This window comes from Manis javanica, chromosome 7 (genome assembly GCF_040802235.1).
Source record: "Manis javanica isolate MJ-LG chromosome 7, MJ_LKY, whole genome shotgun sequence".
Lineage (NCBI taxonomy): Eukaryota > Metazoa > Chordata > Mammalia > Pholidota > Manidae > Manis > Manis javanica.
The window spans coordinates 66903867-66931703 of NC_133162.1; the positions used below are offsets into that span (position 1 = coordinate 66903867).

The following is a 27837-nucleotide window of genomic DNA, read 5'->3' on the forward strand; positions in this document are numbered from 1 at the left end:
CAGGGATCAGGCATTCAAGCACTCACTATCAGCTGAATGGACAGGTTCCCAAGGAAGTCCTTGAGGTGCCTGGTATGTCAGAGGACACATCCTCCTTGGTAAAAATCTGAAAATGGGCTTAACAGTTTCCTTTTCAAGATCTCCTTACACTAGATGTAACCTGATTGCTTGTCCTAGAATGCGGCGCGACTAGTCTGTTGGCCCAGTTTTAAATAGATCCGTGTTTCCAGTTCCAGCGGAGCAAACCACCCAGCCCTCCTCCACCATTGATGAGTTTAAGGATCAGCAGTCTGCCTGCTGTCTCACTTCACAGCTAGTTGGCTGAGACCGCAGAGGTCAGTCTTTTTAATACCAGAGGCCACCAGTGGCGAGTACCCCTACACCACAGGACTTCCCTCCAGTCTCTATGCCCCTCAAGAATCCTCTCAGACTCAGGATGAAGGTGAGGTACAAACCTCAGGAGGTGGTCAGAAGAAAGCTTGGGATTTTTAGCACTAAGGCTAGAAGTAGCAAGCCTTTACTGCCCGGTTTGCAAATAAATAAAAAATGGTTATTCATCACCCTTCTTGAAAACCTTCCCCACCCTCAGCCTGCCAAGCCCGGCAGGAAGGCCTTCTCTTTCCAGTACAGCCATTTTTCTAACCCTGCGCTCACCTCTACCCGATCACCCCCGTATCCCTGGAGATGTAGCCTCCCCTCGGCCCCTACAACTCGCGCTTCTCCCGGGCTCTGGGCGAGCAGGGTCAAAGAAAAGGCGGACGCAGCTTCCGCGCAGGGCACCGCCGCCCAGCGCTCGCTGCAGCCTAGCAGCCGGACAAAGGGGCGGGCGGGGGCGGGGGCCCCCCGCCCCAGCTTCGCGCGGGCTGGAGGAGGGGCGCCATGGGGGCGGGGGCGGGGCCAGCGCGCGGGGCCGCACCCGGCGGCCCGGGAAGTGGCGCTAGTTTCTCTGCCGCCTCCGGCACCGCCCCCCCGCGCCCCGCCCCCGTCCCTCGGACGGCCTGAGTCGCGCCCTCCCGTCCCGCGCCACCGAACTTGCTCTAACTTCGTCGGCCGTGCACGGCCGTGCTGCAGCCGCCGCCACCTCCGCGCCCGGGTGAGTAGAGCGCGGAGCCCGGCTGGAGCGATGGGCCCTGCCCCCCTCATTGTCTAAAGGCAGACGCCTCCGAGCGCCCTCTGGGGACTAGGACTGCTCCCCAAGTCCCGACTGGGCCCCTTAGGCTCCCTAGTCCCTGCCCTGGGGCGGCCCTGCCGGCAGCACTGTCTTTGTCTGCCCAGATCGCCCTCAAGGGACTGAGTTGAGGCCTTCGCCCGAACCCCGCTGAGCCGAGCTCGGTCCCCGGGAGGAGTGAGAGCCGCAGTGGGTGACCTGGCTGGTGCTCGGGGTTCTGTAGCCCTCGATTGTGCCGGTCTCCTGATGGGTGCGCTCCGCGGCCGCGCTAGGCTAGGAGCGCACTGGAAGGAAGGGTTGGACCTCTGCCGCCGCCGTCCCCGAGTTCCCAGCAGCCAGCCCTGGAATGGGCACTCCTTTCGGTTCCGTCGCGGACCCTTGGCGGCCAGGAGCTCGGGCCCGGGGTAGAGGGTGGGTGCGGACCAGGCAGAACTGTCTCCTCCCCCGTCGTCTACCCCGGCTGTGGGTCCCGTACTGCCCTACACGGGCTTGGGAGGCATGCGTTTGAGTAGGCGGTGACCCAGCTTCTCGGTGTTGGTCGCTTGGGGTTGAGCTCGGGAGCAAAGCCTGACTCCTGAACTAACAGGAGCTTCCGTCGAGTTGGGTCTGTGGCCACGGGGTTGGCTGGTCCTGGGCCGGAGGGGTGGTGGTGCGGGTAGGTCGGGAGTGTGTGAGTGTGTGTGTGAGTGTGTGTGTGTGTGTGTGTGTGTGTAGGGACTTCGGTCCCAGGACCGCTGTTGGCCTGTCGTATTTCAAGGACGTGAAGTTGGTTTCCGCAAGAAGTCGTCAGCCCTGGTACTGGCCTGGCGGCTGGCTGCCCAGCAGAGATGAGGGCGGCTGTGTGTACAAGCTTGGTGGCTGTCCTCTGGCGCTGTTGTCTGGGGGTATCAAGTCGTCCTGGGCGGAGTGCAGGGCATTGCATGGAGCCTCTGCAAGTGTGCTCTCTACAGCGGTCAGCTACTGAGGGGTCTTCCTTCTGAGATGGGGGGCTGCCCCTGGGCTGATATAAGTGGGTGGAACTGTCTGTCAGATCTTTAAAAGTAGCCTTCCCTTTAACCCTGACCTCAAAGGAGGGAAGTTAGTGCCTACTGAGGGCCACCCTTCCCTATTTGTGAAGGAAAACCTGGGGCCTAGGCCATCACAGTACCCCAACACCTCTCTGTACCCTCTACATTCAGCTAGCCCTGTGGCTGGCTGAAACACCCTTCCAGGGATCCTCCTGGGCCCTGGCACCGTCAGAAAGAAGCACATACCATTATGTCCTGGACCACTGTGCCCTTCTAGCTCCTCTCTCAGCTACCCCCAAGCTTTATCCCATCCTGAGGATCCCTAATGTCTGGGAGACAAGTCTCGGAAGGCTAGGCCACTAGATGGATTTTCCCCACCCTTCTTACTTTGTCTTCTTTTGTCACACCCCATCTTCAGCTAGAGATTTTCTTGACCTCTCCATCCCCACATCTCTGAACCCCAGTATTTGGACTGCCAGATGTGATCTTCAGCTCTCTTAATAAAGCATAGTTGTGAGTCACGGGTGCCTAGGGTGCCAGGTGCTGTTGCACGCAGTGTTGCAGGCTCACAGCTCCCTGACTGGCTGTAAGGTCTGTGTGGTCTTAGAGCACAGGCTGGACATAGGCAGTAGGTGCTCAGGAGTGTTTATTGGTCTGAGCTTGATCTCAGCTTACCAGCATTATTTAGGCAAAGAGGAGTCTTGAGCCCACTGGTGCTTCTAGAGGTTTGTGGCTGTCTCTAGGAAGAAACGGCATGGAGGGGAGGGGGCCACAGAAGAGTTGGCTGTCCAGGGAAGTTCCCTCCTTCAGCTGGGCAGGAATGCTAATCTTGGAGGACAGGTGGAGGTGCCTCCCTTCCTGTGTTTGGGAATGGGAGGACAAAGCACATATCTGGGTAGGAGGGGAGGGGGGTGCTATACTGCAAGTCATAGTGGCAGTGGAGGCTAGGGGGCAGAGATTTCTGGAAGCTTTGGGTTCTAGAAACATTTCCTGAGGCCTCACTCCAGGCCGCCATGGGTTTAGGGATTTGTCTTGTTACTTGTTTAACTTCGCCTGAAGTAGAATTTAATTGGCAGTGTCTACAAGGTGTCATTGCCCCAGTCCTGGGAAAGCTCTGCTGGTTTTAAACTCTAGAGGAGGTTATGGAAAAGCTTACAGCAATTATGCAGAAGGTTCGAGAGTTCATAATAGTTTATTGAGGCTAGCTGTTGAAGCTCACACCAAACAGTATCCTAGGAGCTTTACTTGCATTAAGTCATTTAACTCTTGAAATAACACAGCATGGTAGATAATGTTAAAATTCCATTTTATGGATGAGAAAACTGTGGCTTAGACAAGTCGGAGAGCAAATTTGCTTAGTCTTAATGTGATCAGGCTTTCTTGTTTCTAATTTAGATAATGCCTTGGTATTAAAGTTGATTAGTATGCTGAACAAGCCTAGGCCACATTGAAATTAGTAAGTCCTCAGATGCCTCTATATCCCCTGCTTCTGAAAGCTGCTCATCTGTCTGGGCACATAGCAGGTGCCCTGCACCCCTGCTGATGGACTGGTGAGGTAGCTTTTGTCCCCCTAAGGCCAGGGAAGGGAAGACCAACACTGCCGAGCTCAGAAGACTGGGGAGTGAGTCACTGCCTGTATCTGCCTGGATAAATCAGGGTTTGCTGTGGAGGCAATCCCCAGATCTCAGCAGCTTAAAGGAATAGAGGTTTATTTTGTGCTTTACCATATCCGTTGCACATCTGCTTTATGTTGCTCTTACTGTGGGATCCATGCTGATTCATTGGAACATTCCTGGTCACTTGTACGGAGGGACAGAGAGCATGATGAATCTCATCCTGGCCCTTAAAGCTTCCACCCAGAAGTGGTATTTCACTGGCTGAAGCAGTCACATGTCCATACTTACCTACAAGGGGGAATAGGGAAAAGAACTGGAAACATTTGGTAAAAGAGCATGAATGCCAACCACCTGCCTGCCACTGTACCTTTCCCTGTGACTTCTTTCCGAGATATGGGCCCAAGTGTCATATGATTCTGTGTTGCCAGAAACATTGATCATAAATTAGTTGAAGAACACTATTTACGTTAAAGATGAATTGAGATGTCACATTCGAAGGGCAGAGGTATTGTTGAACAAGGTGAGGGTCGTAAGAGGTGGTCTGCAGAGGCAGCCTGCTCCTTGGACTCTGGACAAGTTCCCGAAGTTCCTTAGGGCTTTCACACAGTCATTTATTCATTTGTCCATTTGTGGGCCCAAGGACTAGTGGTGAGTCCCAGGCTTACAAAGGGCATGTTCAGCTCCTAACCTGGTGCCCAGGGCTGTGAACGGGGATGATGAACCCTGTTTCCTTGTGCTGGGTCTGGGTGGCCTATGTAAAGAGGGATGTTAACGCCTGTGGGAAGGGAAGCAGGCTCCTGCTCCCCCTTGCTGCTCTGGCACATCAGCCCTTGGACCTCTTGGCCTTCCTCATGCTCTGACTGTATGTGACTAGCAGGGGCGGCCCCCTGGGCTAGAAGCAAGAGCAGGCAGCCACACCCTCCTTTAGGCTTTGCCCTTGCCTTTCCATTCCTGGGACTCTGAGGCTGAGCTGGCCAACTAAGGGGTGTGGAAAGGAATGATGGATGGAGTCACGTGGAGAACAGGCTGCAGTGTGGGGCTGGGGTGGTTCTGTGGCTTGTAGAAGGGGGTAGAACCCCTTTGTTAATTGTGTGTTTCCACTTGGGCCACTGTTGCAGGATATTAAAGAGCTGGTCACACTGTGGACCTTGCTTTTGTGCTTCGTTATCTACTTGAACTCTGATGACTTCCAGTAGGGCCAGGAAGCACTTGTGGAGGTGGTGAGACTGCAAGAGTCTTCTGCATTATGGATAGTTTACTATCCTTACTTATATTTCCTCTCTTTTCAGAGCCTCTGTTTTCCCTTCTAGAATAGAGGAGGAGGCAATGGTGGTCCCACTCTTGGCTAGTCATCAGGGTTCCCAGGGGACTGCATAGACCAGTGCTTTGAGAACCTCTGGTTCAGGTGAGCGGCAGCAGTCCTGGTTTGTCTTACCTTCCATTACAGCCGTGTCCTTGCGGACAGAGTTGGTGTGGGGTAGTTATAATGTCTCCACATCCACTTTCCCCCTAATAGCATATTTGGTTCAGACGAGGGCAAATCGCTGTTAGAACAGTACAGGGCCTGGCTGGTGGGCAGAGTCCAGTGCCTCTGCCAGTTATATGTGAAGATGAATAACATTGTCCAGCTTGTAGAATAGACAGTGGCGAGGCCAGCTTTCAAGTTGTGTCTACTTTCTAGACAAGTCTCTGATTTTTGTTTTTCCTACTGAACTTGGTTTTGTCATCTGCAAAGTGAGAAGAATCTGTCCTTCCTGTCTCTCACGGTGAAGCATAAGCACGCATTTCAGGTTTAGAAACAGAATCTGAAGCCTCTAAGGTAGGCTTGACACTCTGTTCTGGGACTGCTGGTGTCACGCTGACGTCCGTCAGTGAGGTGCTCACCAGCAGCTTGTTCTGGGAACCCCACTTCCTCCACTCTTGGGCTTGGTGGGGCTGGGTGGGGCGGGGCCGGGCTGGGCTAAGCTGTGGTTTTTCTCTTAGAGGCAGTAGGTCTGGTAATCTGAGTTTAAGTGGGCCTGGGCAGGCTGGAGTTAAATCTCTTCACTTCTTGAAGTATGTTCTGCCTCCCTCCCTGAGCAAAGCTTAGAGCCCTGGAGTCTATGAGCTAGATATAGATAGCTGGAGGGACCGGCTCCTGCCTGCTTGGGCTCAGCCTGTGCTGTGCAGCTGAAAGCCAGGCAGCTGCCTCTGAGGTGGCCTCTGGGGTCCTGAGTAAGAGCTGAGCTCCTGTTGCCTCAGACTTGGTGTGTTGCCTGGAATTTGGGAGAGCTGAGACTGGCCTTTCCCGTGTGGGTAAGGTTTGGGAGGGGCTGGCCAGGACAAGGGCTGGGCAGGGGGGAGCCTGAAGGGAGATTTGGTGAAGCCCCTCTCTGGGTTTTCTCTGACTATGTTTACCAGCTGCTGGGGCCTGTGCTAATCTACTCTGTAGGGCTTAGAAAGCATTAAAAAAGAGGCTTTGAGGAATTCCTTAGTCCTTACACCCAGGAGGGGGGCCCTCAGCAGCTGGAATTAAATGAGTATCTCCTGAATTCCTTTCATCTCCTCCCCGAGGTCTGCGTGGTGAACCCAAGGGGGTGGCTATCCCAGAGTGTATAGTCCCAAGAACTGGGTCTTGTGCGTAAAGCATCAGAAGGCCACTGGGGTGCCTCAGAAAACTGGGGCTTACTGGAAGGTGGCAAGGGGAAATAAGGGAAAGGGCCACATCTGCATCAGATTTAGGTCTTCCAGCAGGGGTGACTGGGCTCCACATACCTACTGTAGCAATACAGGCCATAGTGGGACTTTCAGCAACAGGCATGTTGTGATCCCCAGTCTGGGGCACCCGCTCAGCTATGCTCACAGCCCTGCTGCATCTGTGCCTCCCAGCTGCTGCCACCGGCTGCTCCAAGGGGAGGCTCTGGTTGCCCGCAGAGTGACCATTGCCACGGAGAGGCTCTGCTTCCTCTCCAGATGACCTCCCTAATGTCTGGCCACCCTGCAGGTTGGCTGTGTTATTTCAGTCCTTCACCCCTGGGCCCGACATAATTTATCTGTCCTTGGGGCTTGGTGCGGGAGGCCAGCCAACCGAGTGGTTCACACACTTTGAGTTTGGGGTCTAGGAAGACTTGGAGCCCTGCAGTGTTGAAGAAAATTATTCTGACCCTTGTTAAAACAGCAGTGCAGACTTTAATTCAGGACTGGCACAAATGGGGGTTTTGCAGTAGGGGAGAATGATTGGGCTCAACCCCAAATACAACAAAAGTGGGAATTTATAGCCAAGGAGCAGAGTGTGTGTGAGGGGGTGTGGGGTGGTGTTGGTGGGTGGAAAATTTCAAAGAGGGTGAGGTTGTCTTTTGTTAATTGACCTAACAATTGTTCCTGAAGGCAGGTGATGGTCTTCAGATATCACCTAGGGGTAACAGGATGAGGAACAGGATGAGGTCAGATATGGAGGGTGATCAGATGTGGAGAGTGGGGATTCCAGCTAACTGACTTACCAGGATTCTTGCTAAAAGTGGATTCATCTGAAGATGGAAGCCCAAGGTCAGCCCCAGTCAAGCAGAGGGCTCAGAGGAGCCCAACCGAAGTTTGGTCCCAGAGAGACTCTGTCAGCATCCCGAGGCCAGCAGTGGCCTGCATGCTGTCCTGCTCATGGTTCTTACACAGGTCCCAGCTCATCACCACTCACACTTGCCCCTCAGGAGGGGCATCCCTCCTTGTGGGCATCCCTCCCTTGCTTCTCTGAGTCTGAGCCCTTATCAGCATCTCCTGGCTCCTCCTCAGTCTTGGCCAGCTGGACTGCCTCTCAGCACCCAGGAAACTGCGTGGGCCTTGGGCTGTGTTCCCTGCTGCCCACCAACACTGGCTTCTGTTGTCAGATCTGTCGGGAGCCAAACCACAGCCACCTGACCCTGGGCCTCCTGCCCTGCTTAACCCTCTTTCCTTGGCCTCTGTACTCTGTTTCCTGCTCTTCCCATCCTGGACAAACCAGTCTGACCACGTTGTTTCTCCCCCCATCAGCCCAGGGGCTGGGCCGCCTCACTGATCTGAGCTGGGCCAGGGAGGTGTTGAAGGGGAGCTTCATCCCTGCCTGGACTGGCTTCTCCTGGGATCCCCAGCTTCCTTTGCCTGTCTGAAGTCTGCCCGTCACTACATCCAGCCCACCTTGTTCCTCCTCTTTCATGCGTGAAGCTCCTTGTTTTTTCTCTGCCCTTTGGTCAAACCCTGCATGATGACTCTATTTTGTGTGTTTCTTCTTCTCTCTCAACAGCCAGCTTTTTAGGAACCAGGTCACCTGCTGTTGTGAGAAAAAAGGGTGTGTGCAGAAAACCTTTTGGCTGCTGGTGGGGGCCTTCCTCACTTCCTGAAGGCTCCACGCCAGTTGCCACCCCTGCAGGCAAGTGGTGGTGACAGAACTGGCTCTGAACAGCCCTTATGCCTGCCACATCACTGTCTCCTGTTTTTCAAGCTGCATCCTGTGAAATACAAGTGATTGTGTAAGCGCCGATGAGTGTTGAGGTGACATGTCAACAAAGAGTCAGTGGTAGTGGTGGAGTATTTATTCCCTAGGGAGCAAGGAGGAGGGAGCTGCATGTACCCGGTACAGGGTGATCAGGGCCTTCCTGGTTTAGGGTGGCCCTGAAGCTCTTTCTGTGGGAAGACAGATGAGGAGGTAGGGAGGGTAGTGCTTGCAGGATTTGGGGTGTTGAGGATCTGTGCTTACCTGGGTGTGGAGGCCTTGCCTACTTGTGTAGCAAGATGGTTTGAGAGGGTCTTGATCTGATGGAAGATTGGAGGATTCTAGGGAAGAGCTAGCGTGGGCTCTTGCTGGGCCCCCTCACAGGGACAGGAACTTGTTCCCAGCAGCTGAGGTATGAGGGCTCTAAGTGCCAGCTGATTCTACTTGTGAAATCTCATCTGTGCTTAATTTGGGGGCTACTTGTTGAACATTGAGCAGTCATCCAAGAGCATCTTGCAGAACAAGGAGTCAAACAGCCTTCTTTGTGACTGGGCAGTCTGTGAGCTTTAGGGCATTAGGAGATCTTTGTGCTTGCTGGGGTGGCCTGGGGGTGGGGCATGAGGTCTGCTAGGTAGGAAGAGCTCCATTCATGAACCACTCCCTGCCTCCCAAACAGTCTGGCCAGTCCTGGCTCTAATAGGCTTGTGTTATACCCCTCAGAAACCGGAGAGACTGGGATGGTTATTGTTCCTTAGGGGAAATATCGCTTGGAGGAAATACATCAGTGCGTGCTTCTGAGCACAGAGTATTTATTGATGTGCCCGTTAAAGGAGGCTTTTAAACAACATATATGTATCCCTTTAGTAAGGAATAAATATACAAACCCATTGCACAACTCCATTTTGCAGCTTCCATTTCCTGAAAGGTACATGGAATTTAATGGTTAAGGGACTGGGGTTTTGAGCTGGGATCTTGAAGAAACTCTTTTTAGTCTATCCTTGGAGCTGGGCCAGGCCTAGAAATCTGTTCAAATAGCTTTCTTTAGCTGCTAAAATTGGGATGAGTCCGTAACACTAGGATTTTGAGCTTGGATGATGCCTGGGAAGGACCTTGAGGAGGTTCCCTGCTGGGGCCCCATGCCTGTGGTTCAGCCTCCCTGACACCTCTTGCCTCACCTTGGTGGGGGTGTCTCACAGTCTGATGACAGAGTGGACCTGCCTGCACATGGTCCTTGTGGAATGACATCAGGTTTCCTTTCTGCCCTTATTAGAATCTGCTCTTGGTCTTCCCAGGAAACTCTATTCTTGGGACTCGGGGAGGAGTTGTGAGCTGCGAGCTCCCTGAGTTGGTAAGCCTTTATTCCAGAGGCTGGCACTCCCCTCCTCCCCCAACTATTCATTGTTCTAGGGAGGTACCAGAAGCTGTCTGCAGAGAGCCACAAGTGAAATTTTTTGTTCCTCCAGCCACAAACTGTAGTGATTTTAACTGTCAAAATAGGTTTAACTGTTCTATTTTTTTTAAAAAAGGATACATGATGAGAAACACATAAAGCTGTACAGTGAAGATCAGAGTTTCCATTCCTGATACCTTCAGTTCTGCTCCCCTGAGGCCTGTGCCACCAGATGTTGGGCACCTAGTCAAGCGTTTCTGGCCTCTCTTGTTTATTCCCATGCTGGTGTACTAATCACGCTGCTCTGCGCTTACTGATTTTTTACTCTGAAGTTTATCTTGACATTGTTCCATCTCAGCACACAGTTAAGTCCATTCTTTTTAACAGTGGCTTGTTACTCTGTCGTATGCTAAACCATGGTTCACTGTATCAGCTCCCTATTGATGGACAGTGAGGCTGCTTTCAGTGTTTTGTCTCTATAAGCCCGGGTGCAGGACAGGACAGCCTTGCATGCACTCATAGGTCTGTAGTAGATAGGGCCAGATGAGGAGTCCGGGCATTGGGTGCTTAACAAGAAAAGAAATAACACTATTTTGATTCCAAGATGGATAATGAAAGTTTTTGCGCTTTCCTTCTGGAGGGTTGTTGTGTTTCTGCAGCCAGAGTCTAGAGCTGGAGGGCATACAGTGGAGCTGGTGTCCTGGTTCCCCTCACAGTGTGCCTTCGGTTCAGCTAAGGTTAGCCTGTCTCCCTGAGCACCTGTTGTTTGCAGGCCTTGGCTATGCCCTGTGGCCAGGTGTGGCCAAAAGTGTGATACAAGTATGTGAGGAGGCAGCTGGAGCCAGGTGGGGTCAGGGAGTGAGGAGAGGCTTCTCCTATGTGGGTTCTAGCAGGCCTCAGGAGTATACAGGACTCGGGTGGGGCATGAGGGGAAGTCTTGGCTGAGAAACAAAAGTGGGAGCTGGGTTGGCATCAGCGTTTAGAAGAGCGGATGCTCCCTCAGTTCCAGGGCTTGGTGTGAGGGTCAGGCCTCTTGTCCTGGCCTCACAGGACCTACTGTTGCTCTGGGATCCCCCCACTTTCTGCCTGCTCTGCAGATCAGGCTTGGTGCTGCTTCAGGCTGCTTTGGGACTGGCTGTCCTGTGATTTTAAAAGTCTGTGTAGAATGTGCCTGGTGTAAATAGATGGGTTTTCTGTTTTGAGCAGGCAGCTTCCTTTAGAACAGAAGCAGGAGGTGAGGGCAGATGGGGTTTTCTTCCTGGGATGGGCTGGGGGGAGCCTCCTGGAAGTCTTGGGTGCTCTCTGGCTCTTTCCCCATCCTTATGGCCACTTTGTTCCGCTGCAAGGTCTGCAGGCTTCCCCTGTGTGGCTCCGGCTGCCCCATGCCTGGGCAGGGCAGGGCAGGGCCAGCAGTAGATTTTAGGGCTGGTTGGCAGGTAGCCCTCCTAAATGGAAAGGTGGCTGACATGACCCTGACCCTGCTGAGTTTAGGCCTGTGTCCTTGCCCCATACCACCAACTATTGCCATTATGGGCTGCCCTGTGAGAAGCCCAGAGCTTTCCATGCCCATAGCTCTCTTGTATGGGACTTCGGGCTTCAGCCACACAGAGGTTCCTATTGTGGCTGGGTGGCAGCTAGGGCTGACCTGTGGGGCTGAGGAGGTGGGGTCCTGGTACTCACAGTGGAGCTATTCAGGGGCTGTGTCTTGGTTTCCTGCTGGCCTCCCATTGTGGGTTTTTTTGTGGGGGAGGGGAGCAGAGGAGGAGGAGGGTGGCCAGGGCTGCTATTGTTGCCGGCAGCAGGAGCCCATTATGCCTGAAAGAAGTTCTTTGGTGTGGACTGTTCTTAGCACTCCAGAGAGCCCCTCCTGTGTGTTGTGAGGCCACGTGAGCTGCTGTGCCTGGGCTCTGCCCTCTCCTGGCGCCCCCTGCCCCATCCCTGGAGTTCTGGAGGGGCCTTGCCCATTGTGAGTACCTCTGTCTTTCCCCTTCCCACCTCTCTGGTCCCCAAGCTGTGCCTGAAGCCCCTGGGTGTGAGTTCTGAGCAGCTTGGTAAGGAGTAGAAGGGCCTGGTGGTGGGTGCCCATCTCGTCAGTTGCTGCCTGCTGCTGCCTCTGGGAGTGGGTGCTGCGTGAGCTCTCTGCCCAGCTGTGCCCTTGGGTGGGGTGTCTGGGGTGCTGTCAGTCCCCCACTTTCTTTTGTACCTCTGTGTTCAGCCCACTGTCCCTTGTTCTCCCTCGAGTACTCAGCTGCAGAAAAGCCTGCTTGCTGGCAAGCTAGCCTGTAGCCTCACTGCCTGAGCCACAGCCATTTTCCTTTGTTCTGCCATCACCGGGCACTTGAATCTCAGGCAGGTGGCAGGCTGGGCAGGCAGCAGGCAGCGGCTGCAGAGCCCCAGCGGAAGCCCTCATGACATGAATATTCTCACTGAGCCAAAGGCGTGCAGACCCTGGCCATATTCAATTCCCCCAGCTGTACCCCATCTCCCCAGTGGTGCTGAAATTTCTCTGTTTAGAGAGGATCTCCCCTTTACTGGATCAGTGATGGGGACTTGTGCAGTGGGGAGCTAGAGAAGCCTCACCTGTTTGTGGCGGCAGGGGTGTGACAGGCAGGGGAGGGAGGGAGGGAGAGAGCATGCACACTGGCCCTTTTGGGAACACTGACCTCCTGGTCTGGCAGAAAGAGCCACTCTGGGTGGAAAGTGTGATCTTGATCTTCATTTACCTCTTCATAATGTCCGTTCAGGAAGAGCTTTTAGTTTAGTGGTAGGGGTGGCTGAGAAAACAGTTTCTTTTTATTGTGGTCTTTGTATGGCTGTGGGACTTCTCCAACTGAGGGGAACCATCCCCTGGCCCTTCACGTCCAGATGTCACTCTTCCCCCTCAGAAGAATGTTTCGTCTTCTTAGTGGGGGTCCAGTTTCTCCCAAGTATGGGGTTGCAGGCAGAGCTGAGGGCCACTCTGGCATCTTTATCTGGAGGAGTGCCTGCCCCAACATGTAAGTCTCCTGCTTTCCAAACAGCAGCCAGAATCTGAAATAGTTACCTGCCTAGGAAATAGAGTTGTTTTGTATGAGAACTTGTAAGTCTCAGTATTTTTCTTGTGTTTAGCATTTTATTTTACCCTTTCAAAACCCATCCATCTTGAGATCAGTGTGGCTGTCTTATCTGACTCTTGTAGGGGATGAAAAATGATTTTCCCTCTGCCCTTTTAGGTTCTTGGCTGATACCCTCACCCCCTTGTAATATAAGATTAACAAGAGAAAAATGGAAGTTTAATAACATGTATACCTGCCATATACGTGGGAGAGACCCAGGAAAACTGCGTAACCCTCTGAAATGGCCCAAGCCATTACCTTAAGTACCTTCTTCAGCTAAAGACACAAGAAAGATATGGGGGTGGGGGTGGCAATGTGGGGGTATCACTTACCAGGAAAAAGCCTGGTAAGCAAGGGTAAGGCTGTTATGCAGATTTAAGTTGGGTCCCTTCTCCACTGATAAGAATATCTTGTGATTTAGAGTCACCCTTCTCTTTTTGCTGCTGAGAGACATACTTACAAATGGAGATTTCCCTTATAATAGGGTAACTTCTCAGTGTTCAGAGCTCCTCCTGTGACTGCTCTTTTTAAAAAGTAACTAGCTCACAATAATCCTTCTGCCAGAGACATATTTTGGGGTGACATGTTCTGCTCCCTGTCACTCTCATCAGTCAAGACTGACCAATGAGGAATCAAGCTCTAACCCTGGACAGGGCTGCACCTCAGAGTGCCCTCATTTTGGCAAATGTACGGGACTCAACAAAAAGCTAAATTCACTGTCAAATGCATTGAAACACAGATGCTACTTTTAGGGTAGTTGGGCCCAAACAAGGTTAGGAAAGGTCATGACTGAGGCAGGTTGATACTCCAGAGAAAACATGGAGGTAGGAGGCCAGGGGTGTGCTGTGCCACTGGCCCTCCGGATGACCTGGGCAATTCATTTCCTTGGGCACAGGTCTAGAAAATGGAAGGGTGGTTCAGATGAACTTTGGAAACTTTTTAGCTGTAACTCTGAGTTATATGACTCTAACTCCAGAATGGTTGGTCACTACCTTGAGCACCCCTTGCCAGCTCAGGATCTTTTGGGGAAGAAATGTAATCAGATGGGATTAGCAGAGCTATCTCCTCTGGGATGTTTCTTCCTTTGGTTCTTGAGGGGTGGTGGTGGTGATGGTCACCTCCACAGGTGTCCAGTTTTCACATGAAAGCCCCTGTCCCTCCACCCCAGACCTGACAATACTTTAGTTCTCAGGGCCTGGGTGTGGCAAAAGGAGCCCCTTTGTTACAGGTTGCATCTGTTTTCCTCCTTTCTTGTACCTGCTGCAACAAAGAATTGAAAGGCAGAGACACAATAGTGAAACAGTGGAAGTTTTATTTGAATACACTCCGAGAGGAGTGGGCCAGAGTCAAGGTAGATGGACTTTAAGGGAGGGGCTCTTTCTCCTGTCCTAACTGGGAGGCTGTAATTTGATTGACAGCTTTAGGTATATACCCATTCCTCCTGGTGCGCATGTCTTTCCCCAAAATGCACACAGAAAAGCGCATGGTGGGGGGAGCAAAGTGCAGTTTTATTTTAATGAAATTATGATGAGTTCTTAGTTTTGTTTGATTGTGCTCGTGGTGGGAGCTGGACGGGACCTGTATGGCCTGGTCGCGATAAGCAGAAGTTATTTTCCTGCCAAGCCGTTGTTGTCTTCAGGTGGGACCCCCGACCTGGGCAGATTCTGGGCAGTTTTCCCCTTGAACCTTATCTTCCCCTTCCCTGGCTGGTCATGTCTGTCCTTCTACCTAACACATTGATAAAATAGTTGTGCCTCAGACCTGGCGATGGGAGTTTGGTGCTTGTAGTGAGGAACTCTTTCCTTGGCAAAGCTGCATTGCCAGTCTGATAAAACTGACCCTGGGGAGAGAGAGTAAAGCCCTTTTTTTACCTCCTGCCAAAGTAAGACCAGGCTGTTAAGACTAAAAACAAAAACTAGAAGATAGAGACACCCTTGTACCTAAATACCTCCTTTTCTTTTCCTGGAGGCCTAGGTTTAAATTTGTGCCAGTTAAATTTTGTCTCCTATTTTGTTACAGATTCCAGGAGGCAAACCCGACTTTTGGCTGATGCCTCTTTAGTGTGGGTTTCTGGACCTTTATCTATCTGTCTTCCCTCTCCCACCCTCCATCCCCAGGGTCTCCCGTGCCTGCCCACTCAGATGCTTAACTCCCATTGTCAGCTGGGCCAGGAACAGCCTCTGTGTCACCGCTTAGGGCTGTGTGTTTCTGCCATGCGTCAGAGGAGGTCTGTGGTCCTGGAAGATGCCCAAGGGGTTGGGAGTCCGGCTTTATGGATCATTTGGTTAGAGTAGCTTCCACAACCGTGAAATGGGAATAAAAATAACCTGTGAGGAGCCAGTGGGATGCACTAAAATACTGAACAAATTCCAAAATGAAAGCATTCCTCCAGAAAAGCTGATTACATCCCTGTAAATCCACCCACAATGAAGGTAGGTGGGCTTTCCTTCCAAGACCGGCCTATAAATAGTGATTTTCCTTCATCAGTGTTAACTGCTTTTCTGTTAGGTATCTTCCACCCTCACTGGTAAAGTATTGCCCCCAAGGCCTGTCAAGGACAGCACTGCAACACCTGGGAGTTTGTTGAGCTGCAGAGTCCCCAGGTCTCACCCCACACCTGCTCAATCAGATTCTACACTTAATAAGATTCCCAGGTGATTTGCATGTACTTTCAAGTTTGAGGAAGCACTGGCTCTGAGGCCTTTAGTCCCGCCCTTTTGTTGCTTTCGTACTTTCTTCAGGCTGTTCTGTGGTTTTGTGTTCTTCACCCTCTTGCTCTGTTTCAAGTTGGTTGACTTAAAACAGGTCTGACAGCTCTGGCTCCACGGCTCCTGCCCTCTTGGGTGCACATTTTACAGCAGGTATCTGTGGGCGCTGGGGGTGTCCTGGAGGTAGGGCTGGGGACAGAGGAAGCCCTCTCGCCAGCAGCTGTGGGCGCCTCCCCCATGCCTGTCGGCGAGGTCATCTTTGGGGCACAGAGCCGAGGGGGTAATTGGATCCTTCCTTTGTGAGAGGTGCAGCACGGAGCCTCCCTCGGCCATCTGGTGCCACTCTCTGGTGCCACTCACCCCACCCTGGCTGTCCCAGCTGGACGAGAAGATCAGAATCAAGTTGTAAATGTTGTTTGCTTTTCATAGAAACATAAAGCATTCTATATAAAAATATTTTGTGTATGTTGAAGTTCAAAGAAATAGAAAGGAAAGGGGAATATAAATTTATTTTTTGTAGTATTTATGTAGAGGAAAAAAGTTTGAGATGACTCCTGATTTCACTAGGATCGCCTACCCACCCCCAGCATTCTGGTGGAGTGGGTGTGGGGTATGGGATGTGGGGTGGGGTGAACTTGTGTCCCTGGCCTGGGATGAGCCCCTAGTTCTGGTGATTCCGGGGTTCTTGTTCACGAAGCCGAAGAATGAGCTTCACAAACACTCAAGGTAGGAGAGTAAGGTACAGGTTTTTATTTAGAAATAAAGTAGAGAATAGAGCTCCTGGCTCACGCCAGAAGGACAAGGGAGCCTGTACTGGTGCGTTGTCTAGGGGGTTTTATAGAGAGTTGAGGATTTTTCGAGAACATGAAAAAAACTTGGGGGTGTGGACTTGCATCACCTACCCTGTCAAGGTGGGCTGAGGCATAGCCTGATTGCTAGGGCTGACAGCAGAGTCACAGGGTATGCTGATAGATACCCTTGCAGAACTCTTAAACATTCTAGGCCAAGTTGCTCCTGGCCTTTTGACCTTTAAGTGATCTCACTGAAGATGTCTATATTCTTAGTATCTTTCCCTAGAGAATTAGTGTGACCTTGACTTTGCATAATGCTTAACAGAGTTTCAATGGGGATTTCTTTGCCCATTGTTACATTGCTCTGACTGTAAATATTCTGCCCTGTTTTTCCTGGAGGCCCTCACCCTACTCTGACTACACTCATGGTCCCTGTCTCACTGGGGGCTAGAGGAGACCTGGGCTCTGGTGCTGGGGTTGCCCTTGGTCTTTTGGAACTCTGATGGCCTGAGCTACTAATCTCCTGACCGTTTTCACATTCAGCCTTTTTCAAAAGTGTCCCACCACTGATTTGCATTTTAAAAATATCTGCTGCTCCTCACACCCAGTCCTTTATTTCTTTTCTCTCTATATTTTCAGTGCCTTTAGTTTTATATTTCTCCAGCAGGCTTCACTTTCTCTAGCTTGTCTGGGAGATGGGTTTTGTATTTTGCTCTGTGAACTTTTTTCCCCAGGCTGTTCGCATTGCTCAGAGGAGGCCAGGAGCTGGGCTCTGTCCTGGCCTTGGAGTGTTCCTGGCCCTGGGCAGGATTAGGGAGTTGCTCTCAATGCTCTCCTTGAGGTGAAAGGGGTTGTTTGTCTTAAAACACAGTATATTGTAGTCAACTCTGCAGTTTTGAAGACAAAGATTTTTGACATCCTTAGAGCCATAATCTTTATTCTTTTCAGGCATGGAAAAATGGAGGAAAAGGAGTAAATGTGTATAATTCCAAGTTCTTACATAGTTTTGTTGGGGGAGAGGTGTTATGTATTTTCCTTGGCTCTTGTCCCCACCGTGACAAAGAACTGAAGGGCAGAGACATAGTAGTGAAACAGTAAAAGTTTTGTTTAAAGTTACTTAGAGATAAAGTGCAGGAGACCTTAGAGAGAGAGGAGCGCCCTGAAAGGTTGGGAAAAGTTAGTTACTCACTCTTAAGTGCAGGTGACCTCAGAGAGAAGCGCCTTGAAAGGTTGGGGGTTCCCCCTTTTAAGGATTTTTCAGAAATGTGACAGAGGGCTAGGGGTGTGGACTTGTTAAGTGGTCCCAAGTATCTTTGATGAGACATTAAATTTCTTATCAGTCCTCTAGGCAGTTCTGCAAAATTACCTTAACACAAGGAATATACTGCTTTGGTCCCTTTCCGGGATAGCAGCTTCCTGGTTTGGGAGCAGATCAATCAATCAAAACTGTCTGCCCTTCCTCCAAGGTGGGCAGAGTTATTTGTTTGTTGTTTGCTAAAGAGTATGTTAAGAATCTTTCTTCTTAAATGATTTTGGCTTTAAGGTGGGATCTCCCAGTCTTTATCATGCTGTTTATAGGTGGGCTGGGCCTTTTAACAAGCTACAGTAAATCTTACAATGATCTAATTGACACAATGAAGAAATGGGCTGTGCTCAGATACTTCTCTTTATCTGGGGAATATTCAAACATTCAGGGCCAAGTTGCTCTTGACTTTTTGAGCTTTAACCGATTAACTAACTGAGTCTTTTCTGACTTTCTAGTTTTAACTGGTTAACTGAGTCCTTTCTAGGGGGCTTTACTGACCTTGTTCTCTTTCCACCCTGCTTATATCTATTTTCCTGCGTAACAGTTTCTTTATGTGGGGGGAAGTGTGGATAGGGCAAATCCCTACAAAGAGAACATTTCAGGTCTGCCTTAGACAGACAGGTCAAGTCCTTGCCCCATCCAGGAGCATCTCCTTCCTGTAAGGGATGCTGAAGACTCAGTTACTGGAGCAGAATTCATTTCTCCCCAAGAGCAGGGCTTACCTCACTCACTATCTGTGGTGTTCGGCAGAGGCTCCTACCCCACCTGTGTCAGCCCTGCGAGGGCAGCCACACCGGCTGTGTCTTGGTACCACCTACAGGGCCCGGTCCAGAGCTGGAGACTTGCTCCTCTCCAGTCAGAGTTGGATGTGGTGAGAGCTGGCCACCACCATGGCAGACGCAGAGCATCCTCATCTTGTGGCGCAGCCGTTCCTCCCAACCCGGTGAGCATCTAGATGTAGAACACTATCTAGTTCACACTTATAGCATCTGCTGGGTAGAGCTTACCTGACCAAATTTTTTGCCGCCTCTTTCCTGTACTGATCCTGCCCCCTGGCACCTGACTCAGCATTTAGTACAAGGAAGTGTGTCCTGAGTTCCCTGAGTCAGGCACAGGTCTCACTCTGAGTTCTTGGTTTCCACAGCCTCATTCTGGGTGACTTGCACGTAGCAGGTGTCCAGACACGTAGAAACAAGTCCCGAGGTGTTTGTCTTCCACAACAAAAGCCTTTTCACCCTGAGTGACTTGCAGAGCAGGTTTGTGCACTGATGGATAGTGGCACACATTGTCTTCAGTCTCGCAGATGTAGGGAGCCCTAGCCTCAGGCTCCTAATTGGGAACTGATAGTGGACAGAGGGCCCAGCCCAATCCTCCCAGGTCTAGAGGTCACAGCCCATTGGAGATGTTACTGTAAACTGGGCCTGGATTCTCCCCACTGGGTCAACTGGCTTGTGGGTCTGGACATTTCATGCACCCTTAGGTTTTCAGAAACAGGGCTCGTGCCCCATGGCAGCAGGGGCTCCCTCTCCGCTGCGCTCACAGCTTTGTCTTCAGGGGCAGAGGGAAGCCAGCACTGTGCCAGGGGTCCTTTCATCCCATTTGAGAAGCTGAAGGGTCTGCCGCTGTGGATGAGCTGGGTGGGCCTGTCCTGCCTGTACTCCCCTGATGATGCTGGTGCACGTGAATGAGGTGCCTGGTGAATCATTCTCAAGATGTCTGTCTGGGCCCCAGGCTTGAGTTTTTTTCACCCTAGTATTTTACTTCCTCATTTTTTTTTTTTTTTAAGAAAATGGCCACAAACTCTACATTTTGACTTGAGGCCAGTTATTTTGTTGAATCTCCCTTAATTTGGATTTCTTTCCCAAATTCATATATTGCAATCTTACTGCTCGAGTTGATGGGCCATTGGGAGATGCTTAGGTCATGAGGGTGGAGCCCCCATGAATAGGGTTAGTGTTCCCCTGAGAGACCCCACAGAGCTCCCTTGGCTCTTGGCTCCACTGTGAAAACACAGCAAAATGGTGCCAGCTTTGAATTGGGAAGAGGGCCTTCATCTCACCGTGCTGTTGCCTTCATCTGAGACTCCCCAGTCTCCAGAACTGTGAAATAGAATCTCTTCCTTTTAAGTCACCCAGTCTGTCGTATTTTGTTACAGCTGGAATTGAGTAAGACAGAACCCACTAATGATTCCTCACAGAGTGAAGAATCCTATGTCGTGGTGGCTGAATGGTGATGATTTAATTCTATTAATTCCTTTTATATTTATCATTTGGCATTCTGCTGTAAAGAAGAACTTTCCCTTGTCCCCGTTTGTTTACATACTTACTTATGTATCTATTTTTATAAAAGAATGGCCTTGTGAATTCTTATTTTATTCAATAGTTAAAAAACTATTATTTGTTTTTATACTCAGATTGTTCCAGAATTGGCCAGTGGGGGTCCTTTCAAATTGACTGTTGTTAGGAAGCACAGCTCTTAAAAATAAGAATTTCCAGATGTGTCACAGTCCTGCTGAACTAGCTCCATGTATAGTTTGGAAAGAGCTCCCTGAATGATTCTAATGTTCTGTGAGATTTGGGATCAGTTGGATCAGGCCCATCATTTTCAAGTGTGTACCTCATGGAGCCTCCCCCCTTCTCCCCAGCCACCTGAAGAGACAAGTGACTTGCCGTGCCTACCTCCATGCTGGGTTTCTGGGTCAGAGTTTCTTTGAACAAAGGCTCCTGTAGCTTACAAAGTAATAAAAATAGTAAGTTTGAAAATTACTGGATTAGGTGATCTCCATTCCAAGTCCTGCATTTCTCCTTGTGAATCCTCACCTCCCCGCCTCCTCTGACCCACATCCATCCCTCCCCTCTGCTTCTTTCCTAATGACAGCAATGAGGTAGATAAATGTCTCCATGCCAGATCGACCAGAAGTCCCCTCAGCGCTCCTTCAGTCAGCAGGTTGTGGGGTTTTGGTGGTGGAAACTGATCATGCTGTGCTTGCTAAGTTCAGGGTTTCAGACAGGAAGCCAAGCACCACACCCACTGGAGCTCCTGGTGGGGCTTAGAGCTGGTGGACTGGGCTTTCCTGGACGTCCACATGGAGGCCATCCCAGGGCTGGTGGACAAGGGTCTGAGTGTGTCTGAACTCTGGGAACCTCCCTCCATATCTGTGTGCTGGGGACAGTGCTTGTGACCCTGTGCAGCTTTGTAGTATCTTCCTGTGGTGAAGGGTCAAACTTCTAGATACTTGCAAGTGTCTGCTGCCACCAGGTCCAAGTTTGCACTGTTTCTGGCAGACCCTGGGTATGTGGAGTTGGGTTCTAAGGGATATGGGTCAGAGTAGGGCGTACATACTTCTGACTCTTAGGATGACTCAGCTGAATTGGGAGCCCATGGATCTGAGTTCCTCTTACCCCTCTGGCAGTGCCTTGGGGCTGAGGCCACATCTTTCTTCTGCCTGAGATTCCCATGGTCAAGGAGTCTGCCTGCTGTGGCCTGCCTTTGCGACCCTCTCTCCTGCTGGATCTTATTTCCCATTCATAGTCATCTGTCCTGTTAGACATCGCTCCTTGGGCCTGCCTGTTCTTTGGTCAGAATGTTACCCACTATCCAGTGTGCTCTGGGGACTCCTTTTTCAGATGGTAGGGATGTCTGGGGCCTAACATGTATTGCTTGGAGGACAGGAAGGTCCCCCAGCTCCCTTGGGAATATGGCTGCCTGGCTCTGGAATGGGCCTCTGACTAGTTCCAGTGCTGGGAGATTTGAAGGCCATGTGGAATGGTTGAATCTTGGTGAATGGCTGATTGGAGAGAGAGGGGAGAAGAGACAGAAAGGATAACTTGGGGGATCTAGCTCAGGGTGTGGATGGATGGTGTTATCCGGGTACAGCATAAGCATAATTCATCTGGGTTCTCTGCTTAGGGCCTCACATGGCCCCAATCACGATGGTAGCAGGACTCCATTCCTTTCTGGAGGCCCTGTGGAAGAAACTACTGCCAGACTCAGTCAAGTTGTTGGCAGAGTTCCTTGCTGTTTTAAGACTGAGGTCCTGTTTCCTTGCTGTGCAGCCAAGACTCCCTGTAATTCCTGGAGCCTCCCTCTGGTCTTTGCACATGGCTCCTCCAGTTCAGATCCAGCAATAATGCCTTGCATGCTTCTTGTGCTCGGAATCTCCCTGACTGCTTCTGCCCTCAGTGGGTAGGGAGCTCTGCTCTTCAGGGAGCTCTCAGTTATTTTGGACCCACTCAGTTTTCCCATTTTTAAGGTCAGTTGATTAGTTACTTTAATTATATCTGCAAAGTCTCTTTTGCCCTTTCTTTTAGATGGTGATAAATTATACTTCCTGCTTTTTTCCTTTCCTCAATGAAAAAAGATGACAACCAAAAATATTTTGAAGTCTTCCTAGAGATCTGAGTAAAAATGGTAGATTGAGGGGATACAACTAATTTCATTTTATCCTAAAACCCCACAAATGTAAGATAAATGGAATTTTTAAAAAGGAATCTATGAAGACAGGGAGACTGGGAAAGGAAACAATAGCAAGAAAAACTTTGCAAGCCAGGAGGAGATGGATAAGTGAATGACCTTTTTAAAACATAGGTGTTGGTGTCACCACATTATTATTTTTGTGGGGGGTGGGGGCAGGGGGGCGATCATCAGAGGTAGCTAAATGTAAGAACTGTTTGAAAGCTGTTTATGTGGTTAGAAACCTAGATGCCTTTCCTTCCTTCATGATGCTTGGTGATGGCCTCTCCCTTAGCTGCACATTGGAGAGGTATTCTTCAGAGGGAAAAACCAAGGGCCTGGGAGCCCTCTCTGGGTCTTCTTGGAGGTTCCCTATGGAGATCACCTCCATTCCTTGCGTGGCTCTTCGAACACTGACAGACAGCCCCTTACCTTCCAGGCAGGAAATTAAAAGAAACCTCACTGGGGAAATTGACTGGCCTGAACAGGAAGAACTAAAGATGCTATGAGAAAAATAATGAGGCTGTCCCAGCAAATGGCCCAGCCAGATCGCCCTGCTCAGACACTCACCTGCCCAAGGACTCGGTACTTCCAGTTCCTGCTTCGGCATTTACTCCTTGTCATGAGAATTGCTGAGTCAAACAGCTGAAGAAATGCCTGCCATGAAAGGAAGCACACCAAATAGGGAAAAAAGTGGCTTAAAAGGAATTAGCTGTTTAGAGAGAGGAGCATTTTTTTTTTTTTGAGAGGGCATCTCTCATATTTATTGATCAAATGGTTATTAACAACAATAAAATTCTGTATAGGGGACTCAATGCACAATCATTAATCAGCCCCAAGCCTAATTCTCAACAGTCTCCAATCTTCTGAAGCATAACGAACAAGTTCTTACATAGTGAACAAGTTCTTACATAGTGAATAAGTTCTTACATGGTGAACAGTGCAAGGGCAGTCATCACAGAAACTTTCGGTTTTGATCACGCATCATGAACTATAAACAATCAAGTCAGATATGGTTATTTGTTTGATTTTTATACTTGATTTATATGTGAATCCCACATTTCTCCCTTATTATTATTATTTTTTAATAAAATGCTGAAGTGGTAGGTAGATGCAAGATAAAGGTAGAAAACATAATTTAGTGCTGTAAGAGAGTAAATGTAGATGATCAGGTCTGTGCCTATAGACTAAGTATTAATCCAAGCTAGACAAGGGCAACAAAACATCCACGGATGCAGAAGATTTCAGAGGAGCATTTTGGAAAAAAAATAAAAATGTTTTGGCGATAAGAGAAATATTGTATCCGTGAAATAAGGACAGGATACTATTAAAAAGGAACATTTGGAAATAAATTATTAAAAATTTCAATAAAAAATTTCAATAAAAATAGAGCAAAAGTATCAATTATTAGAAGATAAAATGAGTCTTCCAAAAGATAGATAAAAAAGGTGAAGAGAAGGGTAAGAGAGTAGAAGAATCTGCCAAGGTTCACATATCTCTTAATAGGTATTGAGAGAACAGAGAAAAATTCAAGTGGGGGAAAAAAAAAGCCTCATCAAATGAGCCAGGTGATAGAGCATTTGGACTAATACCCTGAAATTTTAGCATGCTGGAGAGAAAAGGATGATCCCACAAGTTCACAGAGAGAAACAGGTCCAATATAAAGATCAGGAATCTGGGTGGTTTGGGGCTTCTCCATACACTGAAATATGAAAGATGCAGAGTGATGCTTTCATCCTCACCAAAATCGATTCCCAACCTAGAATTCTGTACACAGTCAAACTTTTATTGAAGACTGAGGGTAGCATAAATATGTTTTCAGATATACAGGATCTGAAAAACTTGGCTTTTTCACGTGAAGGATTTCTCCATGAAGGTGAGCAAAGACTGGGTCTCTTGGTAAAGGGGATTCAGTGCACCAGTTCAGATTAAAGCAGCTCAGAAGGCTCCAGGAGAGATTTTCTCTGGAGGAAGAAACAGAAATAGACCATGTGATGTGAATGAACCTATTGAGAGGCAATCTGGACAATGGGCATTGAATTTGGAGTTGAATATTGATAAATTCATACGAAATGAAGAAGACAGAAAAATAGAATTATTAGCTCTAGAGAACAAAGGAACAGGAAAAAAGTAATCGTAGTTTATAGGTCTGATGGCTCACATGGTCATAATTATGTGAACTTTTGAAAGTCCCACACTAGCCAGTGCTCTGTGGGAAAGGAGAAGTGTGGGCTGGTTGCTTTAGGGGGAGAGGTGGTTTGTATGGGACTGAAAAAGAATTATATCCTCTTCTTCCAGGTAGGAAGTGGATAGGTACCTGAAACTGAAAAACCATGGCAGAGTAATACAAACATACTATGTACAAAAATTTCTAAGACAGATTTGGGGTGTAAACATCAAGATTGACTAGAAGTTGAAAGTGTTGTCTGGAAAGGGGAAGTCCTGGCCTGGGACCTAGGGTCTGCTGTTTTTCTCATCACAGCTTTTACAGTAGTTGATTCTTAGGTTATGTGCAGGGATAATTTGGGGGGAAAAAAGTAAAACAACAGCAAATCTTTAGTGGATGGCAGGTAATAATAAGTGCAAATATTTCATGAAGCTCATTTTAGTTGTGCATGTGAGTATGTGCACTGGATTCATTTTGTTAAATGTGTTGCTTATTGTGGACCGTGTTAAAACCTTTGAAAACTATTGTTCAGTGGTTTCTCATTCTCAGTTCACTTTTCACACTTTTGGCATACTGTTCTTATATTTTATAGTTGAATTTGCGCTACTTAAAAAAAAAAGGTGGGGAGAGGGAGAAGGAAGGAATTTTGCAGGTTTGTATAATCCTAAAGAAGACAGGCTCTGTGTATAATGACTGTGGAGGTCTTCACAGTGGGCCCAGCATTCTCTGTGGCAGGCACCCCACCAGCCCCTGCCCCCTAGCAGTGGCCTTGATTTACATTTATAATACAGTGGTGGTGATGGTAAGTAACAACGGAAGCCTATTTAGAAAATCGCTTCCAAGTCCACCACCCCATGAACCATTTTCATGCTTTTATAGTCCATTTTTGGCCTTTAACCATATGCCTACAAATTGTTTCATAATTGCAGATCATGATCACATTTCATACTTAATGCGTAGTCTCTTTTTTTTTTCTTGAGGCAAATTCTTAGTCTTGAGTTTATTAGATTAAAGATACAACCTTTTTTATTTTATTTATTTTGGTTTTGAATGTCTAACCATACAGGTTGCTCTGCTGCCAGAAAGTCATGAACACGCCAGCCTCGCTATGGGCTTGCCAGCAACAATGGTGGTTATTTTCTCAAAAAGTGCAAAACCGTTTATCTCTAGATTGATTGTCTTTAAATCTCATTTCCAGTGAAGTTGAATATTTTCCTGTTTGTTAATTATATTGTCTTTCCATTTCAGTATAATGTCCGTATCTTTTGTCTGTTTGCGTAAAACTGGAGTCTTTTGTTTCAGTAAGTCTGAATTTTTTTGTGTTGTTGGTATTTACCCTTTGTCATAACTGCTGCCACTGCAGATAACTTACCATTTGTGTTTCCTTTTCTATGTTAATATTACTTGTAATTGCTGGGAATTTTAAAACTGTTAATGTTTTCCATTGGTATTTTTATACTTTGTATTGTTTTTTTCTGTTAGCTCAAAAGTGAAGGACATTGACATAGTCCTGAAATACCCTGCTCTCCTGTGTGTGCCTGCAACCTTTACTGTTTAGATTGATTTTGGCGTATTACTGAGTTCTCAGATTGCTGACTAGCTATCTCAATGCTATTAAATAATTCTAATGTCCCCCTTGTTTTGAGAACTTGATGATTTGACAAACACATGCCTCTAAGATATTTGCCATGTAATTGTTTTATTCTGTTTTAATAAGTTTTGGAGTTGAGACAGTTTGAGGACTTGGAACGTTTTCTGAGAATTGTCTTTGTAAAAAAAACAGAAAGCGTTTGTCCATTCTTCTCTTGCTGTGGTAATTAATATTTGTGGAAAGCTTATCCATTGTTTAGGAAGCTAAGATTATTAGTCTATTTGTGTATGTTTTAAGGTAGATGGTCTTGGTGTTAACTGAATTCATTAGTTGGTAGAGAGCCAAGTTCTGTCTTCCTCTGATATGATTTGGTTTAGCAAATAAAGTGAGGTGTCAGGGACCACAGCCACTTTGGAGTCACTTTGGCTGATTTTGGGGGGGTCAGATCTGGGGTCCCGTTTCAGCGCCATTGTCCTTATTGCTTTCTTGGGTCCTTTGTAAGTGCGGTAATACCTTGGGTGGTAGCTCAGGAGTTCTCCTCAATCCTTTTTATTTGATTGAGGTTCTGAAGCTGCTGAGCCAGACCTCAGGAGCCTGGCTGTGGCTATGCACCACCGCATCCTCACCCGACCCCACCCCACCCCACCCAAAACTGAAAGCCTTTGGGCCCTGCGTGGGAGGATGTGGCTTCGGCTGGGCTCCAAACAAGTCTTCCCATTACCTCGTTCAGTTTAAATACTGGGACATGTCCCTGTGTGATGTTTGCAGAGTCGAAGAATGAACTTAGTGAACAGTCAAGGTAGGAGAGCCAGGGAGACTTTTATTGAGAGATACAGTGAGAGGACAGACAGAGCTCCTGGCCTGAGCCAGGAGGGGACAAGAGAGCCCGTAGTGGTGCATTGTCTAAGGGTTTTCTAGGCAGTTGAGAATATTTGGGACCGTGAAAAAAAAGCCTAGGGGTGTGGACTTGTTAAGTGGTGCCCAAATGTTTAGGATTAACTACACAAGAAATTTACTGCCTTGATTTCTCTCTGGGATACTGGGGTCTTGGTCTGGGAGCATATCAAAAGGCTTCCTGCCCAGCCCCCAAGGTGGGCTGAGTATTGTCTGTTTGCTAAAGGGTAAGTTAAGAATTTTACTTCTTAAACTTCCTGGGTGTTAAAATGTAATCTTATCTTTAAGGTGGAATCCTTCCTGGCTTTTACTCTGTTGTTTACAGCTGGGTCTGCATGCTAAATTAGTTGCCCAGTTTGCGAAATCACCTCATCAGATCTGAAGAAGGAAAGACAGCACATAGGCCTGGGGCTTTAGTATGGTAAGGTGAATCTTACACATGATTACAAATGAGTAGCATAATAAAAACATGTGCTACTCTTCTTTATCTGGGGAATATTAGCTGATTTCACTGAAGAATGACTCTAGGGCTTAATGTTCAACACAGAGTTTTGGTAGCGGGTTTCCTTGCATGAGGTTACATTGCTCTGACTGCAAATATCCTGCCTTGCTTTTTCCGGAAGCCCTCACTCTATTCTGTCTAAGCTTACAGTCCCTGTCTCATATGGACGTATGGACACTTGGGTCTGTTGGTGACTTGGAAGTTCAGGACCTGCTTCTCCACCCACTGGCAGTGAACTGGCAGTGAAACAGCTGCACAAAGGGAGGGGTGGCCTTTTCTCACTGCTGCTTAGGCTCAGTGGGGGAAGTAGGTGGGGTGGGGTAACTCTCCCCACCTTGCTAGTTAGTTGAGCACCTTCTCTTCCCATTGGGGCGGATACGCAAGTGAGTGAAGAAAGACTAAAATGTTTCCTTTGCAATAGCTTCCTCTTCTGTGGGTTGGAATAGGGAAGTCTGTGCCCCTGGGACATCCCCTTCCCTAGACCTTGTAGGGTTTTCCTGGCCCAGCAGCAAGAGCCTCTGGCCCATGGGGCCTGCTCTGGGTTGTGCCAGGGAACGTGTCTGAGTGTGGTGCACTGCATCCTGAGTGGTGAGGATATTTCTTTCTCATCCTTACCTGGAGTCAAACTGGCTAGTGTAATTCTGAGCGCTTTTGCCAGGGAGTGAGGGCTTGGAGTTCACGTCATGGTTGTTGAGATTCTCTGGTGTGG

At 48.8% G+C, this 27837-nt stretch overlaps 1 protein-coding gene across 4 annotated transcripts in view; it reads left to right on the forward strand.

Moving 5' to 3' along the window:
* Positions 1–972: 972 nt before the first annotated feature.
* TSPAN14 (tetraspanin 14) overlaps positions 973–27837 on the forward strand; it is a 58086-nt gene continuing 31221 nt past the window's right edge. For 2 of the 4 annotated variants that reach the window (XM_037002815.2, XM_073241093.1), the window contains exon 1: positions 973–1093. The gene's annotated coding sequence lies outside the window, so the exon portion shown is untranslated. Of the gene's footprint in view, positions 1094–18304; positions 18466–27837 lie in introns of those variants that run through there. The other 2 variants (XM_073241094.1, XM_017644648.3) reach the window with 2 other exon arrangements.